Here is a 17,174-nt window from a genome sequence, read left to right as displayed (position 1 = left end):
CAGTCTAGACTGTGGCCATTGTCTGTGGTTCTTTAAAAGATTCTCTTTAGAAGCCTCCAGGCCTGTTCCATTGATCTGAATTGTTCATTTTCCTTTCAGGCTCCTTCAGCCCCTTTCCTCCCTCTTTTTCCTCAAGTGTAGCTGTCAAAAAGCTCAGTATAATCCTCTCAGGGCTGGTGTGTTTCAAATACTTCAGTTAACAGTTCGGTTCCACCTGATTTTGGAGCCAGTCCTGTGGGGCCAGGATTTCTGAGGCTGCTTGCTCCAATGTGTAGGAAATGCTGGCAGTTACCTTTAGCTAGCTAAGTCTATCCAAGCCTTCTCTGAAAATTTTCATGCCAGTAAAAAATCTTCATGAGACTAGGTTTTAAAGTAACATGCACACTCAGTGTGAGCACTTCCCAGTCTTTGGGTGACTTGAGCCTAAATATTTCACTTCTGATGTTTATATATACAACTATATAGAAAGAACCAAAAAGAAATGCCATGTTGAGATACTCTGGAATTTTGAAGGTGTTTGTATTTCAGTACAAATTTTGCTTTGGCACTTCCTGTTAAAAGAGCGGATGTCAGGTTAAAGTAAACAAATAATCTGAGCAGCTTCTTAAAATGTGTAAAATGTAAAAGGCAAGGCTTCATTTCTCTCCAGTGCTCTCCACCAGGTAAACCTACTTTGTCCACCTGTCAGTTGCATATTTTGATCTTTGTTATGCTTACAGATGTAGGGGTGTTTCTTTGTTATCATGTTGCTCATTCCTTAAATATTTACCCCTGACATGCATATATGCACATATAAAAAAAACTTTAGCACTTTCATATACCCACAGTGCTTTGGGTTCATGTTTAGCTCTGGGTAGCAGCACTACTTGTGACCTTTGTGCTCACTGCAGTGTCCTGACCTCTGTGCTAATTGTAGCTTGGTATTGAAAAGACAGAATTTATGTCCTTGCTAGTGAATCCTGTTCAGGATAAGATAAGAAAAAGATGCATACCTCTCCACTGTCTGGTAACTTTGATAGGGCAAGATAAGAAAAAATATGCAGAATACAGTGGAAGGCACCATGAGCTGTAAACAAGCTGCTATAAATATATTTGTGTTGAAATGCATATTGAGTTCTCTCTGTCCTGTAGCTGAGCATGGCTGTGCTAGTCTTTTTGGGTTGGTAACACATCACTGCTTAGGGGTTTTGGTAGATATATTCCTAGTCAGTCAATTGGTTTTAGCTGTTCTGTTTTCTGAGTTCTCTTAACTTTTACTAGAGACAGAAGTTGCAGCAAACACTGATGATTATATCTGATTCTGCAGGTCTGATTTGTGGCATCTTAGTATTTTCTATTTGTCATTTATGTCTAAATAAAAGAGTTTGGAAAAGTTGTATCAAAATTGTATCCAAGTTATATCAAACCAGAATAATTGTTTTGCTTTTATAATTCTCTTCATTTTAGTGTTCTTATTTTGTCTCTCTCTTTCTTTCTAATGCCTAGTTCACTCCATCAAGGCCTATTCTACCATATCTGCTATCACAAAACTCAAAATTTTTAGAAAGCCAGGCCTATTTTAAACACAAGCAAAACAGGTTGGTGCCTGAGGCTGTGGATTGGTGGAACAGAGAGGCCAAATGGTTGGTGCCCAAAGTCTTAGAGCAATGTGGTTTCTTGCCTGAACTGTGTGTCAAGAGTCTGTGTGAATAAACAACTCTACAAGTAGTCGTAACTCCTCATCTCCCTTCCCATCAGGCCAGCAGTGTGGTGTTATCTCGCAGGGAATGGGCACATGTACACAGCATTGTAAGGCTGCAGCCAGCCAGGGATCCCTCTCACCATTTAGATTATTATGTTTGCAAGGGCAACTTCTGTGCCCATTTGGCTGGGAAGCTTAACTCTTCCTTTGGAAATAAAATGCTAAAAAGGACCTTATTTGTTCTCTTCCTGTGATTTGAGGAGGTGACTGAGTTGCGGAATTTCTTTTTCGAATGTTCCCCAAATCTTCACATTCCTTTTTGTCTTTCCTGCCATTTAATGGTTTCTACATAAAAAACTTAAAGTGTTTGCTCAACACCCATAAATTAAGATGCATGAGAAGTTGATCTATTATTATCTTGATTGGTCTTACATAGAAACTGAAGCACAGAGCACAGAAATATCTTTCTCAAGGCCAAGCATAGATTCCCCAGAAGAGGTGTAAGTAGGACCCAGATTTTTTGATTCCTAATGCTGTTCTTTAAAATAAATAGAATTCCCTTTTAACTTGTGAGGATGTTCTTTGATGGTGATGGCATCTGTGTTAATATATATAAATTTTTTCTTTTATTTTTTGATCTCACATTCTATTATTATTATTATCATTATTATTGTTGTTGTTGTTATTACTACTACTACTACTACTATTATTATTATTAGTGGTAGTGGTGATGATGGTGGTGGTTGTTGTTGTTGACAGCTCTAAACAATTTCTATTTTCATTTTGGCAGCCACGAGTTTTCCATCAAATTGGTGGAACTGTCACTTGCTAAACTTCTTCATAGCATTACAATTGATGAGATTGAGTTGAGGCTGCTTTGACTCTTCTTTTTTAACTTTACTATTTCTCTTTTAATAAATGAAAATCAAACTGATACGTTCCACATTTACACCTATACCTTCTTTTACTTGATATGATTGATGGCTCTGTTCCTTACTACTCCTTTTCTATTATCACGTGTATCCATTTGCAGTGAAATACCCATCTATCTTCACTGTTGTATTTTCACACTGCAGTCAAAAATCTCATTGCCTCTCAGGCACCAATTGCAAACCCTTTTCTTTTCCGTCCTTTCCTGGAGATTTGTGGCAGCTCAGTGCTGCTGCAGATTAAAACCTTTGCCTCTTTTTTCCTTACTCATGCCATGAAGTCATAGCTGTCTGTGATATCACAGTGGGCTGCCCTGGGAAGTCTTGTGATATCTGAAAGAGAGGATTATAGCTAGGTTAACAAAGCAGTGGCAGGACTGGAATGATAAAGGTGTTTATCATACCATAAAGCATCTTGGTAATTAGAAATTTAAGCACAGACGTTTCCTGTTTTTTGAGGGAGAGCTGGAATTTTATCTGCTTTTCTCTCATGCTTCATCAAGGAAGTTCACATTTATAAAGCAAGAGGAATTGAAGCTGCACTTTGTTTTTCTCACTGTAAGAGGGAAGAGAAAAATGTGCAGGCAGGCTAGGTCTATAACATTGATTTGTAACCAACAAAGGAAATGTCTACTTATAGGACACAAATCAATGTGACCAGACTGTGAAAGTGCAAACAGAGATGTGAGAAAATTATTTGATCGTTAGTCTTCCTTTTGAAAAGACAGAGGGCCAAATTCTGCTCTCATTTATGAGGATGTAACTTCCATGAAAACCAGAGGAGACTTGCCGATGTAATTATGAACAAAATTTTATATGCTGTCCTTCTGATGGATGGAGGTGTAAGGCATTAGAGTCAGGAAGGGGGCTAGGCAGGAAGGGAAGAATGCTGTAGTAAAGAGGATATGCAGGTTTTGCTGTTAATGAACAGCAGACACAGAAAACATATTGATGTTCCCTCCCATGCAGAGGTGACTAGTATGAACTGTGCATCTCCTTAATTCAGTTGAAATCATGGAAGTTTTCATAAACCTGAGAATTTGTTGCCACAGGCTGAGATATTTTCTTAGAGACAGACTAGTCTCCTGAGAATTATCTAATCTTGCATATTCTAGACTACAGTGTTCATTATCTAGGGAAACCATATATTAACAATAAAACCACTGTATTTTGAAGGCAGGAAGAAAATTTGGTGGTCTAAGTCCTCTTGGCCCAGGAAAAGCAATAGATACTGATTTGGAAGTGAACTCCTTTATTCTTCCATGGCTAGTCTTTACAAAGACAATGTACTTCCTAGTTGGGGAATTGTGTCTCCCCTGGAGCTGTTTGCATCCCCAGATTTACCCTGTAGATTGATAGATTTGGTTGTTTCTATGCAAAATCAGTTTCTGAAGCTGTAGGTTGACTGCATAGTGGAACTCGGTCATAAAACCATATCAAAACCGCTATAGTTGTGTAACAGAAAATGTTGGTCTAGGATAAATTCACACACTGATTTGAATGTTTTCAGAACAAATGGATTATCTTTATGTGGCAGGCTGGATGTCAGATCAAGTGTCACCTGTCTGCGCCACTGTGACTTCAGGCTGGATTAGGTATCGTCTGCTCTCCTGCAGCAACACAAACTCAGGCTAATTCAACAGTAACGTGATCATGTGTCCATGCCCAAACCAGGTCAGATCTACACTGATGACTGAGCTGAGTCTGTTCATTAGTGAGGAAACTCATCTTGACTTCAGTTTCAGAAACACCCCCAAGTGGAGGCAAACTACCTCCTTTAGCTGCACACCCTGCTTCAGTCAAGGCTAGAGCCCCTCTTCAGCAGTTCCCTGCATTTTGCACAGATACTGGGATTTCCCCATATGTCTCCGTCCAATTCCATTAGTGCAGTCACTGGAAAGAGAAAGGCCAACACATACATACATGCACAGTTTTAAAAGCTTGGGACGCATTTGGAGAGGTAGATATTTTTATTCTGATTAAACTGCTCTTAATTCCTGGGGATATTGTTTTATTTATGCCACAATACAAGATTAAATCAGGCCGTGGCTTCCCAACAGACAAACAAAGCGAGTATAAACAAATTATGTTTTTGAAAACTTATGGAATAAGAATAATTTTGAATCTAAAATGCATTAAAGTGACATTAAATAACAAAAAAATCCATTAATTACAAGTTAAACTCCCCTTTACAGAAAGAGGCACAACAAGTTCTGTCATTTTACTTTGTAAACTGAAAAATGTCTGCTTTTTGATTTTTCTGAACTACTGTTGGCCTTTTGAGATGGAGGCAAAACTCTCCCTGGCTCTTGCCCCCAATTCTCACATGTAGTGAATATCTCCCCTTGGGTGCTCTTTGTGTTGCAATATCTTGAAATAAGTGTCTTTCTGTCAGGCATTGCTCTTATATAATACATGTTGTCATCTGGAGTGAGGCACAGTTGTGCATATTTAGCTGGTTTGCTTTGTAATGCGTCATTACAAGTGACCGAAAACATGGTACAGGAAGTTGTTTGTGTGCTTTTTTTTTCATTGCTTATGCAACTCCCAAGCAGAAAATGTTCTTGAGAGCAGATGGTAAGAAAAGTCAATTGCAAGTTCCATTTTCCAGATGCATAGATGTTTCATGTCTTCTTGAAGCCAGTTCAGATGGAACTTTGGAAACCTGAGTCTAACTTTTGCTTAACCCTTTACTGGGTAAGCAGTTAAATTGTTTCCTACTGGAGTTTCAGTCCTAATAAAAATAGCCTGACTGCACAAGATCCGTTGTGTTCTCAGATGCTTAGCTGGAATCTGGGACATGGTGTTATAATCAGCAATTAAAATATTAATACTGCTCTTCTAGCAAGAATGCTGCAAGTTCAGCATCTGATGCATCTTCTATGGTTTCCATTCATTTCTCTCTTTCAACTTTCCAAAGAATGCAGTGTAACACAGAGGGGCCAATATCTGAATTTCTTACTGCTTGACAAAGGGATTACTAGATAGTGAAGGCAAATTAATTTGACTTCCTACAGAGAAGGTAAGAACTTCTTACCCTAGGGCAGTAACACAGCCAGCTCATGACTGCATGATACTGATAAACTACAGTTTACAACTCAGTGGGTTTCTTGTTTGATTTAGTTTTTTTTCACTTGCTCAGGTCTTTGGACTTTTCAGTACAGTCTTATTGCTACTGAACTGTAGGCTTTTATTTGATAAAAAATAAAAGTATCAGTCCAATTTTTTTCCCCATTGCACCCACAGAAATCTGTGGGAGATCAGATGAGTATTGTAGACTAACTTAGTGGGAGGGCAGCCATGAAAGTCGATCTGCAGTTGTTGGCCAGAGCAGTCACTTTGTGAGTTCAAACACAGTCAAGGTTTAGTTTAGGTCTGACTTTACTACAAGGTGATTTGTAGACACAGGGATTCATAAGAAATAAGACACTTGATCCTATAATAACAATACCAAATTGTCAGTTGTTGTCCATAGATCCCAAGAAAACAGAAAGTAGGATTTCTCCAAAGATACTGCCAGGCATGCAGCATGACATGCCTTGGTCAGAGGTAGGCATAGAACCAGAGTCTGAACATCTGATCACTAAGTTTTGATGTTTTCAAGTACTCTAACAAACTTTCAAGAAAGATTATCTGAACTAAGAAAGATAATAGATTTATAAATAAAAGCCAAAGAACATTTTTTATTATGTCACCTACGTTTTTTGCTGTTTCTTCACACATGTGCTCTATTCACACAGTGTGAAAAGATGAACCTAAACTGAACTCTCAAAGCTGAACAAATTCAGAAGTGAACTGACTTTCTAAATCCCTGGCTCCAAGACATCTCTTAAAATGAGCGAATACAGGGGTTTGGGATGACTGAAATCTCGCTCTTACATTGGTAATAGCATATAATTCAGGTTTAGATGCCCAGAAATGGTGATTGATGGTAAGAGAGGTCAGAAGGAACTGGTTTCTTTGGCAAACCATGTGAAATAGTCCAGAATCACTCAATTTGCAAAGGGGCTCCCGAGGGAAGTGGTCCGACACCAATCCCGTCAGAGTTCAGGAAATGTCTGGACAGTGCTCAGTTATATGATTTAGTTGTAGATAGTCATGCAAGGATGACCTCCTACTGAATGAAAGTTCAGAACCTTGTGACACCAGAGTAATCTTCAGAAACTCCTTCTGTCTGTAGACCACTCACGGATTATGAAAAGAATACTATTTTCAATTCATAGAGAAGTTTTATCTGAAGACCTCATTATTGATTTGCAGCATTATCTATTAGCCTTCAAGTAATGAGGGAGTTGCATATTGCCATTTACTTTTCCAAGGGGGAAACTGAGAGGTGTAAAAACAAGGGTTTCTGAGAACTATGAGAAGTACTTTATTAAAATTTGGGCCTTCCCTAAGAGACAGAAGGAGAGTTAACACCTAGAAAGGCTCAAGCTTTCAGGACAGGATCCAATCATAGCCTTCACCATTCAATGTTCTCTCAAAACCAAACAGAACTGTTGGGCTTTTTTTTTCACTCCTTCTTGCTGCTTGGCCTGAGAAGCAAATTGCACATACCAGACTGGCTTCTCAAGGCAGTAAGTGAAAATGGCATTTTAAAATAATAGCTGCCATGTCCTGCAGCTCAGAACTGTCATACTGCATGTGAAAAGCTCACTCCTTACCAGAAACAAGGCACAGAAAGTAATAGGAATATGTGTGTGTGTGCATGTGGATGTGTCTGGGTCTGGGACACAGAATCCCTACCTGGGAATGGCTTGCTATTATTAGACATGCAGTTACCAGAGGTTATGTAAGACAATTGGAGCTCTGTTTTTTAACAGAGACGTGATTCGTGCTACTTGTAGTAACAGTAGCCACCTCCAAAGGAGACAGAAAGCAGACACAGACAAAAGGCCAAAGAAATCAATGCTGGCTGAACACAGCCATCCTCCTGATACCTTCTGCTTGCAAACAGACTTTAGGTTATCAGCTGTGGAGGCTGATGCTAATTCCAAAGAGTTCTGGAGTTACTGAGCCAGTACATCTGTATTGATGGTGTTTGCAGGGCGTGGTTGAGGCGGCAGGAGCTGTGAGGGGGTGACAGCATTGGGCACACTTTGCCATGTTCCCCGCAATGTCTCTGGTGTTCTGCAGGAGGCTGAGGGAGCTGTGAGCAGAACTAGCACTCCTACTCTATTTTCTCAGTTACTCCTGCTGGGAAAGACTGGAACCAAAACAACTTTTGGCTCCTCTGCAGTTAACACTTCTACAGACATTTTTATAGTAATGTGGAGGGAGAGTCGAGACCTGGAGTAGCTTTGAACTTCTGCCAGCACTCTTCATTAGAGCAAATTGTGAAATCTGATTGAACTAGAATAGCTCTAAGCTCCCCTACAGCTAAGATTCCTGATCCATCTCCTATGGTACTTCTTGCCGATCATGGCAGAAATCAGAATATCTGCAAGAGCCCTGATAATTTTGTTCATCTGGGCCATTTTCTTATAAGATTTTCTGTCACAAAATAGCAGGAGTAAGGTAGCTGCCAGATTGTCTACAGTCAAAAACTCAAATCACCTCCTCACAGAATTTCTTTCCTGATAAGAAAAAGTATTGAGTTCAGACACTGGTGCGGTGCTTATTACAGAGTCACTTTCCAGAAATAAAAGGTGGGAAAGTTGCTATCAGGTCCCCTCAAGTCACTGCCATTCCCTACAATGCCTCCTCTTGGAATATTGTGGATCTCCTATAAAATTTCATTTCAGCATCATCTAAACCATTCTGCATAGTAACTTCTGCTGTCAAGGAAGAGACGCTGAAGATTTGCAAATGGTCTTTTTAGCACTCAGGAGACAGCCCTCCTACGTTAGCAGAACTTATCCAACAACAGAGCCAACTGCCTTCAGTTTCATTCAAAGAAGTTTTGAAATGACCAGAGAAGAGGCCTCTAAAAGCCACAGAAGAGAGCTGAATACTGAATTAAGATAAATCCCAAAAGTATCATTTGCTAATACTGAAGTAAGAATAACAATTATTGCTAAGTTATTTTCCTTAATGCATCATGCTGCATATACTGCATGGAAGTCACTTCAGCTACTATTAATGTTAGTAATCATTCTCCATCAGCCACATCACATACCACATCACATACAGTTTTAAGGGAATAGTGAAAAATAACTCAGAATAGCTTAAAAATGGCATTGTAGTCATATCGTGACTCTGTGTTTTCCTGGCACAGGGTGTTTAAAACCCAGATCTGAATAACACAACTGGCACTGACATCTCTACATTTCAGGCACACTTAAGAAAAATCCTGGTTTGATGCAGGTGATACATAACTTTAAAAAGCAAATAATTATCACAAATATATATCACACCTCAGGACACTGCTGTCAGTGACTTGACATTTCCAATGATGAGTTTCTCAAATGCGCATAACCATCAGATTTGATTGAGCAATGTTTTAGAATAATTCACATGCTCATCTAGAACTTTTTTCATTGTGTTTTGGCACTGAAGCATGAAACAGGAAATCTACAGTGGTTTTCTCTTTGCTTGTGAGGAAGCAAGTGCTTTGATCAGTTCTATGTACTCCAAGGCTGTAGTCAGTTATTCCTCAATGGATAGTGAAACTAAAGCCCAGAGTGACTCGGTTTCTCTGTGGATCCCATGTGATATTTTATATATAGTTTTTGACATAAATCAAACAAGCTTTCATTTGTACAGTTTGAGGCCAGAGGCAGCAAACACACAGGAAGAATGGTAGGGGAAAACACGTTCGTGATGCTTCTTACCTTGTCTTTTCACTGTGTTGGTTACAGACTCTTTAATGAATGACTGGCAAGGGAAATCTTCAGAGATGGAGACAGTCATCCAAAACAAAACAAAAAAAAACTAAAAATAATTTAAATTTTTTCGTAAGTGACAGTAACACAGTTTTGTTTAGCTCAGCATCCAGGCAGTGGTGGTAAAAATGTTAAAACTTAAGGAAAAGATTGCCTGCTTAAGACTTCACCCCTCAGAATCCATGCAATTGTGATTTTCAATATAAATTTTCCTCTAGTAAAGGCATATAAAAATCATGTAAGTATTTTCATCTCCTTATAAAACAAGTCACATAATGAAAGCTCAGGGAGAGGAAGGAATTATATCACAAAAATGCTAAAGTTTTTTGGGAGGAAGGAGGGTGCTCAGTTTTTCTATTTATCTGTTTGATAACCTGGTTCTTGGTGCTTGAGAAAACCAGATGTATCAGAGAAACTTTTATTTCTTACTTTGAAGGGGATAGTCCCGTGACAAAGGGGGCAAATCTATTGAAATTTATAGCTGAAATTTCCACTGTCCTACATGGAATTCTACCTTTAATTAATGTAAACAGTATGTCATAGTTTCTGCAAGCAACAAGCCATGAAAAAATTTAATTACTTTTATCACTTACCATTTTGTATCATGTTCCATATTCATCAAAGGGTACTTCCAACTTATGATTGAGATAATTTTTCAGCATAAGAACCACAAGCTCAGTGGCCAGACACTGATGCATCAAGTGCTGTACAACTGTGACCAAGAAGGATGGGGGTATGGCAGAACCAGTGTCAATGGTGTAAATCTTGATTAAATTGTTATGTGCTGAGATTACACAGTCCCTGCACCTCAGTGAAAATACATTGTCTGTTTGAAAATCTGGTTACTGAAATAGGGAGATCTATTCTTTGAGGACATTCAATACTTTCTACAATTCACCAGTATCTATGGGACTAAAGGGTTTCAGGGTTTGTGCCCAACTATTTGCAAGGACAGCATTTCCTGAAACCAAAGCAACATGTAGGGGAAGAAACTCAGCTCATTTTCTTTGTATGCTTTCATTGTTTTTGTTCTTCCTGAAAAATAATGTCCTTTCAGATTTCGTTTGACATCTCCATGATGTTGAACAGATTCAGAGAAATCACCAATATTTTGACAGGGTTCCTTGGCAATGAAATGTTCATGAAGCTCATCTGTCATGAGCTAATCTGGCTCATCTAGCCAAAGCAGTAGCTTAGGCGGATATATTACTGTAACAATTTAATTTCTACACATTTTCTTCGTCTCTGGTGATTGCAGTGATGGCAATTCATATTTCAGCTTCAGAAACATTGGTATTAATTGCAGCACAACTATACCTTTAGTTTTGTGAGAATCTTGCTTAAGACAGCAAGGCGATGTTATGTTGTTTGAGTGCTGCCTTCTTGTTAACAAGACAATATTCTGATTGCACTGGCCATCCTGAGTGTCCATGGCTTCGAAACCTGAACCTCTTACTTGTTCCCCTCCCATGAACCTTTTGAGTTTCATGCCATAATGCTGGTGCCTTATGAACCTACAGCATCAGCATATAAATGCCTGAGGCTGTTTATACCCTCAAACTGCTTCTATTAATACTAAGTATGTGTAGAAAAGTAGCACTCAAAATTCAACAACACTCGCAGTATACAAGCACTACCCACAAATCAGTCTGTTCCTGAGAAAGGTTATGTAGGTGCAGTTCCACTGAGCACAGATGATTTACTCCATATTCCCACACCAACATCAATAAAATTAGGACTTATCTGTTTGCCTCAGTCACACCCCACTTTAATGAATTGCTTTGAAAATTACGTGGTTTCACTCAGCATTCAGATACAACTGTGAAGGCTCCAAAGTAGGAACACACAGAATTCCGTGTTTTATACCCAGCAATGTTCTGCCAGAACAAGATAATTTTAAAATAATGATAATGCGTATAACTCTACATACATATATAAATATATGGTTACTTATATGTATATATCTATGTATGTGTACAATACTGCTTCTTCATGTTCCCACATGTGAAAAGTGCTCTGAAACACTGGTATGGTTCAGTCTGGCATCACAGATTTTTATATTCATTTAAACCATTAGCTGAATCTTACCGCAGGGTGACCTGCTCCTGCTCTGATTAGGCCTACCAACTACTTACATTTAGTTTCCTCTTCCAAGTAGAAGTTATCTTCATTTCAAATCAGGTGTTCAAAGTCCAAACAGTTGCTTAACATTGCCAAGTATGGTTTTATCCTGCTCTGCCCCCTGCAAGGAGCAGCCAAGAGGGCAGCACACGTTCTGCATGGGCACCCGCCACACCCACAGGTGTGGAATCTACACGCTCAACACACTGAGCGTGTAGAGATCTTCATTAGTGGAAAATAGGTTGCACTCAGAGTTAGATCTTAAATGAGAGAGAATGTTCTGGACTGAGGCCTTGTACCACTGCCCCAGGTAGGAGGGGATTTGGCATGGGAAGTGGAAAGGAAAGTCAGAAGGAGAAGAGTCATCCTTTTCAACCTGAACTCTTTGGCATGGTTAGCTGTTACACTGAGAGTACTGCTTGCAAATAGAAAGAAATATCAGAAGAATCAACAGAACAAAAGTGAGACCTCAAAAATGCCTACTCCAAGTGCCAAAATCAAACTTAAGAATTGCAGCTTAGGATCAGTGAAATTCTATAGTATCAGATAAAAGGCCATGAAAGAAGGGAAAAATAAACAGATGCAGACAGGTAATAGAGGGCCTCTGAGTGAAATATTGGGAACATAATGGAGACTTTCCTACAATGTAGACTTTCCTGCTATTCTGGATTTCAGTAAGTACCTCTGGGACTTCAGGGAGAGATTTTTTCCTCAAGTGCTATTGCAAACATGTCCCTGTGGGAAATTGGCCTTTACCAGGCTAGAGCAGTCCAGCCTCTTTAAACAGTCTTTCTGTAAATGTCTAATCCATTAACAAATTAATTTCTGACTTTTAGGCTGTACTGATAGTGGACATACAGCATTCCCAGTGGAATACAGAAATTAGCCATTTCCTCTTGGAAATAAAGCCCTGACTACTGTGAAAAATCCATGCTTATGGCCTTCTCATAACATGTCTTGTGTTGCTAAATTTTTGTCATTTTTTTTAGCAGAAGTTCTGGCTTCTGCTGAACAGTGGCTTTTATATGTTGTTGATCTTGGTCTCTAAGACATTGGGGTTGGGTATCTACCTATAGATAGCCAATGGCCTAACCTTGTTCATACAATGTAAATGCCATAGTCAGTCCTAGTCTGACAATGTACTTTCTCCTTATAAACAGTAAAATATATCTGGAATAACCCACTTTATGTAGAAAGTTGATTCTTGAATTGTGCTTGCTGATGTTTTCATCTCCTCCTTCTTGCTATGGCCTTAAGAATTTAATCCAAAATCCTACTCCCAGAGAGAAAAAGTGACCAAAAAGAATTGAATTTAGCCTAGACAGCCCAGTCTGAAAATCTATCATGACTGTGAAAACATCAATTAAAACTCAACCCACATGACTCAAGAGAGCTGTACATGCTAACTTCCGAGTCACTAGCGAGTTACTTTCTATTGCCTCATGACAGACAGCATTGTTCCAGCATAGTAAATAAGAGTAATCAGAATTAAGCTCACAAGAAGCTCATCTTTTAATTTTTTCATTACTAGGGATCAGTGGAAAGGCAGAAGGAAGCATTCTGATGATATTAGGGAAAAGACTCTTGCAAGAATAAAATAAATAGCAATTAAATAAAAACTTGAGTCTACTTGATTGGGAATCACTAAAGAACAGTAAGAGAAGATTGTGGTGCCAGGTCTCAAGCAAAGAGAAGGACCTATTTTGTTGATTGTCCCTTGCTGGTCAGACATAGTAGTGTTCCTAACAAGCAGGGAATACTCAATGTGTTTGATGGCGTCTCTGAGCAGACAGAAGTACAACCAGGGGAAGAGAGAGAAATATCCTGCAGGGAACTAATCTAGAAAAAGCCAGTTTCAGGACCAAGCAACAGCAGTAAGTTGATGCTTATAATATTTAAGTCATCTGTAAAGGAAATATGATGGTGTGTTGTGTAAAGAGCAGAGTCAGGCCAGTGCTTGCTTCGGTGTGTTTTAGGTAATACAATATGACAGACCACATCAGATCAATGGTGCTGATTAATGAACAGCCCTGGAAAGGTAGCTAACAAGAGATGAAAGGGTCAAGACACAAATTTCAGGAGGGAGAAGGAGGATCAGTGCCTCAGAATACAGAGTTATGGTCCGGGAGCCCATTAATCATCAGCATTATTATGTAAAGCATCACATTTTCTCCTGACTTAATGCCCATTGCAACTGCACTGAAGTCAGTATAAAAGTGACCTAAAGTGTACATCTTAAATCACAATCTGTAGTACATCACTACTCTCATAAAATGGACCTTCCTTAATAAAAACACTGATACAATTAATGTTCCTCACACCCTCTAAATTACCAGATAAAACTTGGAAAGAGCAAGGTGGAATAGAAGTGAGCATATATAAAATGCCCAAGTTACTATCATTAGTGGGAATTTTAAGTAATAAAGTCTGCATTTCTGGAATGCATTCATGCAGAACATTTATCCTCCAAAATCTTAATTAAGCACACAGTACCCCATGGAACAGAAATATAATGCTTTCCTTCTCTGGATAGAAGAGCCCAGGTATGCAGAGGAGAAGTTACTCAATCCAATGTCACACATCCCATTCCTTTGTTGTCCTGCTTGTCTCTCTTTTTGCCCAATCTTCTTATGGTCAAAGACCCTTTTCCTCTCATTTTCCCAAAGTTAAATTAAGTCTTACAAAATTTGGAGTATTTCATTCTCTGTTGCAATACTAGGGTCTTAAGAAGTACCATCAGCTTTGCTGATTTTATGTATTTAAAAAGTGCCTAAAAACTGCTGAGGATCTCAGTGCTTTGTGCCCATCACACTGGAACAGAGAGAGATATCTTCCCAGGCCACAGCAAAAAACATGGAGAAAAATGAAGATATTTTAAGTATTGCCTTTCACAGAGATTTCTGAGCCCAGATTTTGTAGAAGACTTCCAACAGCCCATCTCTAATAACTTGTCTGCCTGACCCTTGTTGGGAAGCCAGATTGAGTGCTAGGCAGTGCTACAAGAGAGAGCCACTTGGATTGGGATCCCAGAGATTGGAAGAGCAATAATGACACAAAAAGAGAGGTGACAAAATATGCAGGATTAGTACATGCAGTTCTTAGGCTTCTCTCGTGTGAAATTAGGAGTGAAGTGAGCAGGAGTTCTGCTGAAGTAAAGACTAAAGATCCGATCCTGTGATTTTTCTGCTTCTAGTACAAGTTTAAAATGTTATCTGAAGTACTAGGCAGTCTCTAAGGCATGTGGGATTTGTGCCTTAAAAAGGTGAGTAATAGCCAGATAAAAGACAGACTGATGTGTGCAAAGTGGATGTAAGAAGCCAAGGTCAGCGTTAACAGAACAGATGGAGCATACATGGAGGTGGGAAGGAGAGCCTGAAAGTAAGCCATGCTGAGTGTTAGCAAGGACTTAAATCTACAGAATCCTTGGGCGTTACTGCACCTTTGAAATTCAATCCTTAGTTCTGGTCAAAAGTGTCACTATTTTATGTAATTCTTTCGAACTAACCTGATGCATGTGGTTCCTCTTCCAAGCCTGGTGAAAGTCAGAGGTTCAGACTAAGTTGTAAATTTTGTGTGTGTTTGAATTTACTTAATTTGCAATTCAAAGCAGACTCCAAGAGGGGAGAACCTAAAAAAACTGGAATCAAAGAAAATGTTTGCTTGAACCCCTATAAAATGTAGCTGCCAGGTTTCATGTAGCCTGTATATATCCCAGTCACTAAGAAACATCAGCATTACAAAATGTGTGAATTGAACGTAAAACTGAATGTATATTTTGTGAAGTACATTATTACAGTGTCATCTAAAATTGCTCATTGTGTCTGTTGGTGCTTATTGAAGTGTTCCTGCTGCACAAACAGTGGGGTTTTTTGTGTTGCTTTTTCAGACATAAATTCCACCTTGCACAGTGACATTAGCTACCTGTGAAATAACAATTACATCTCTTACCATTTTCATTCACCTGCTTGATTTCTTTGATAAAACAACTATTTGCTTTTCTGGTCTGCTCAGAGTAGGCAAGATCAATTTTCATGGAAGGGGCACCAGTGGCTCTTCTGTGGACAGGACTGAATATGCTGATGTCTCAAGAGTTCTTTGCATAAGTGAAGTGAGCAGGATTTAATTCTGTCCCTGGATGTCAACTTCAGACATACTCCCAACATACCCACAGTGACCCACCAAAGGATAATAAGAAGCTAGCAAAGGAGGAGTTCTCTTAGTCTAGAGAGGGATTCAAGTCCCCCAAAAATGTAAATACTCCCAAAAACTTGGATCTGGATGGGGAAATCACCATCTAGTAAATATTGGAGTGGAGGTTTTTCTGTGGATCCCTTCCCATCTCAGTCCATTGGTTCCAACTATCTGTTTATCTCAGAAGATTTCAGCGATAAAACTGCTGCTGAGCTGAACCTTTCCTGCAAGGCTGGCAATAAGTTACTTCCCTGGTGTCACTGCAGTAGACCAGGTGGCTGAGAGAAAAGTAGGGTTTCTGCTTTGATACAAGCCATGCTTTTTGTGATGTAAAGACAGCAAAAGACACAAAGTAGGACTCTTCCCTTCCTTTTCCTGCCTTCAGTCCTGAGGAAGTGTTTGTTGCTGCTCAGAACAGGACTGGCCTTGTTGTTCTGATGAGATGCACTTGAATGCCAAGTTTGTGCTAGCTCTCTATCAGTGCTCCGTGCTCATGTCATTGGAGTGAGAGACTTCTGAGGAGGAATCCTGCTGGTAGCCCTTTGGAGGAGTCCTACTGGTAGCCCAATCCTCCCTCTCCTCCTTGCTTCACTGGATTAGGTTGCCTGGGCAGACTGGGGTCATTTGCAGCCAGGGCTGGAGGGATTGAAGTGAGAATTCAGCACTACCAGGCTGCAGCCAGCTGTACTCACAGCACAGAATGCCAGTTAGAGTTGTAGCAAGTTTTCTTGCTCTCAGTAAATAATTATTATTTCCCCCTGACCTTTCCTTCTGATTCTTCCTGGTACAGACACAGCCTCTCTCTGTTCCCTGCCCCAATGAACGTCTGCACTAGGTCCAAGGCTTGGAGTAATTTACCTGAAGAGTGATACCATTTGGAAACCACTGTAAGTATATTTTATCTCTTATAAAAGACTTCTTGTTCAGCAAAATAAGACATCTTACAAAAACAAAAACAAACTGCAGCACCTGTGAGCCTTACTGATGAGGGTAAACTAAGTTTTGCTTTTGAAATTTGCAAGGAAATATGTGGGCAAAAAGTATGTCAGTAAAAAACTGTTAAATATTTAAGTCATACCTTCACAGCATAGTTCAGCAATGGCTGGTTTGATCTGCTTGTATTTTTTACTTTGGCAGGTTCTCCCTACTTACTGCTCTAGTTCGTGCTGTTCTAGTTGGTTCATCCATGTTTATCTTTGCAGTGTTTATCTTCTTTTTTATTCTTATTACTTTTTAATGAGACACCTTATCTCTCATTGGTGTTTCAGGCAATACAGATGGAATCTACTGCAACCTCTTAAAGGTTAACAATGTTCTTTCTGGGCCCTGAGACATTTATGACTTAAGGCCATTACAATTTGGTAGATTTGGCTGGATTACATAGGTAAAGTTGCCTGAGAGAATTCTGACTTTGCATTGTGGTTTCAT

At 39.4% G+C, this 17,174-nt stretch overlaps 1 protein-coding gene across 22 annotated transcripts in view; it reads left to right on the top strand.

Moving 5' to 3' along the window:
* ZBTB20 (zinc finger and BTB domain containing 20) overlaps positions 1-17,174 on the top strand; it is a 474,683-nt gene that overhangs the window by 422,302 nt on the left and 35,207 nt on the right. For all 22 annotated transcript variants that reach the window (XM_063148336.1, XM_063148332.1, XM_063148339.1 and 19 more), the window contains one exon: positions 16,537-16,633. The gene's annotated coding sequence lies outside the window, so the exon portion shown is untranslated. The remainder of the gene's footprint in view (positions 1-16,536; positions 16,634-17,174) is intronic.

The sequence above is a fragment of the Melospiza melodia genome, chromosome 2 (assembly GCF_035770615.1).
Source record: "Melospiza melodia melodia isolate bMelMel2 chromosome 2, bMelMel2.pri, whole genome shotgun sequence".
Classification (NCBI taxonomy): Eukaryota; Metazoa; Chordata; class Aves; order Passeriformes; family Passerellidae; genus Melospiza; species Melospiza melodia.
This window is presented reverse-complemented; position numbering and strand designations above follow the sequence as displayed.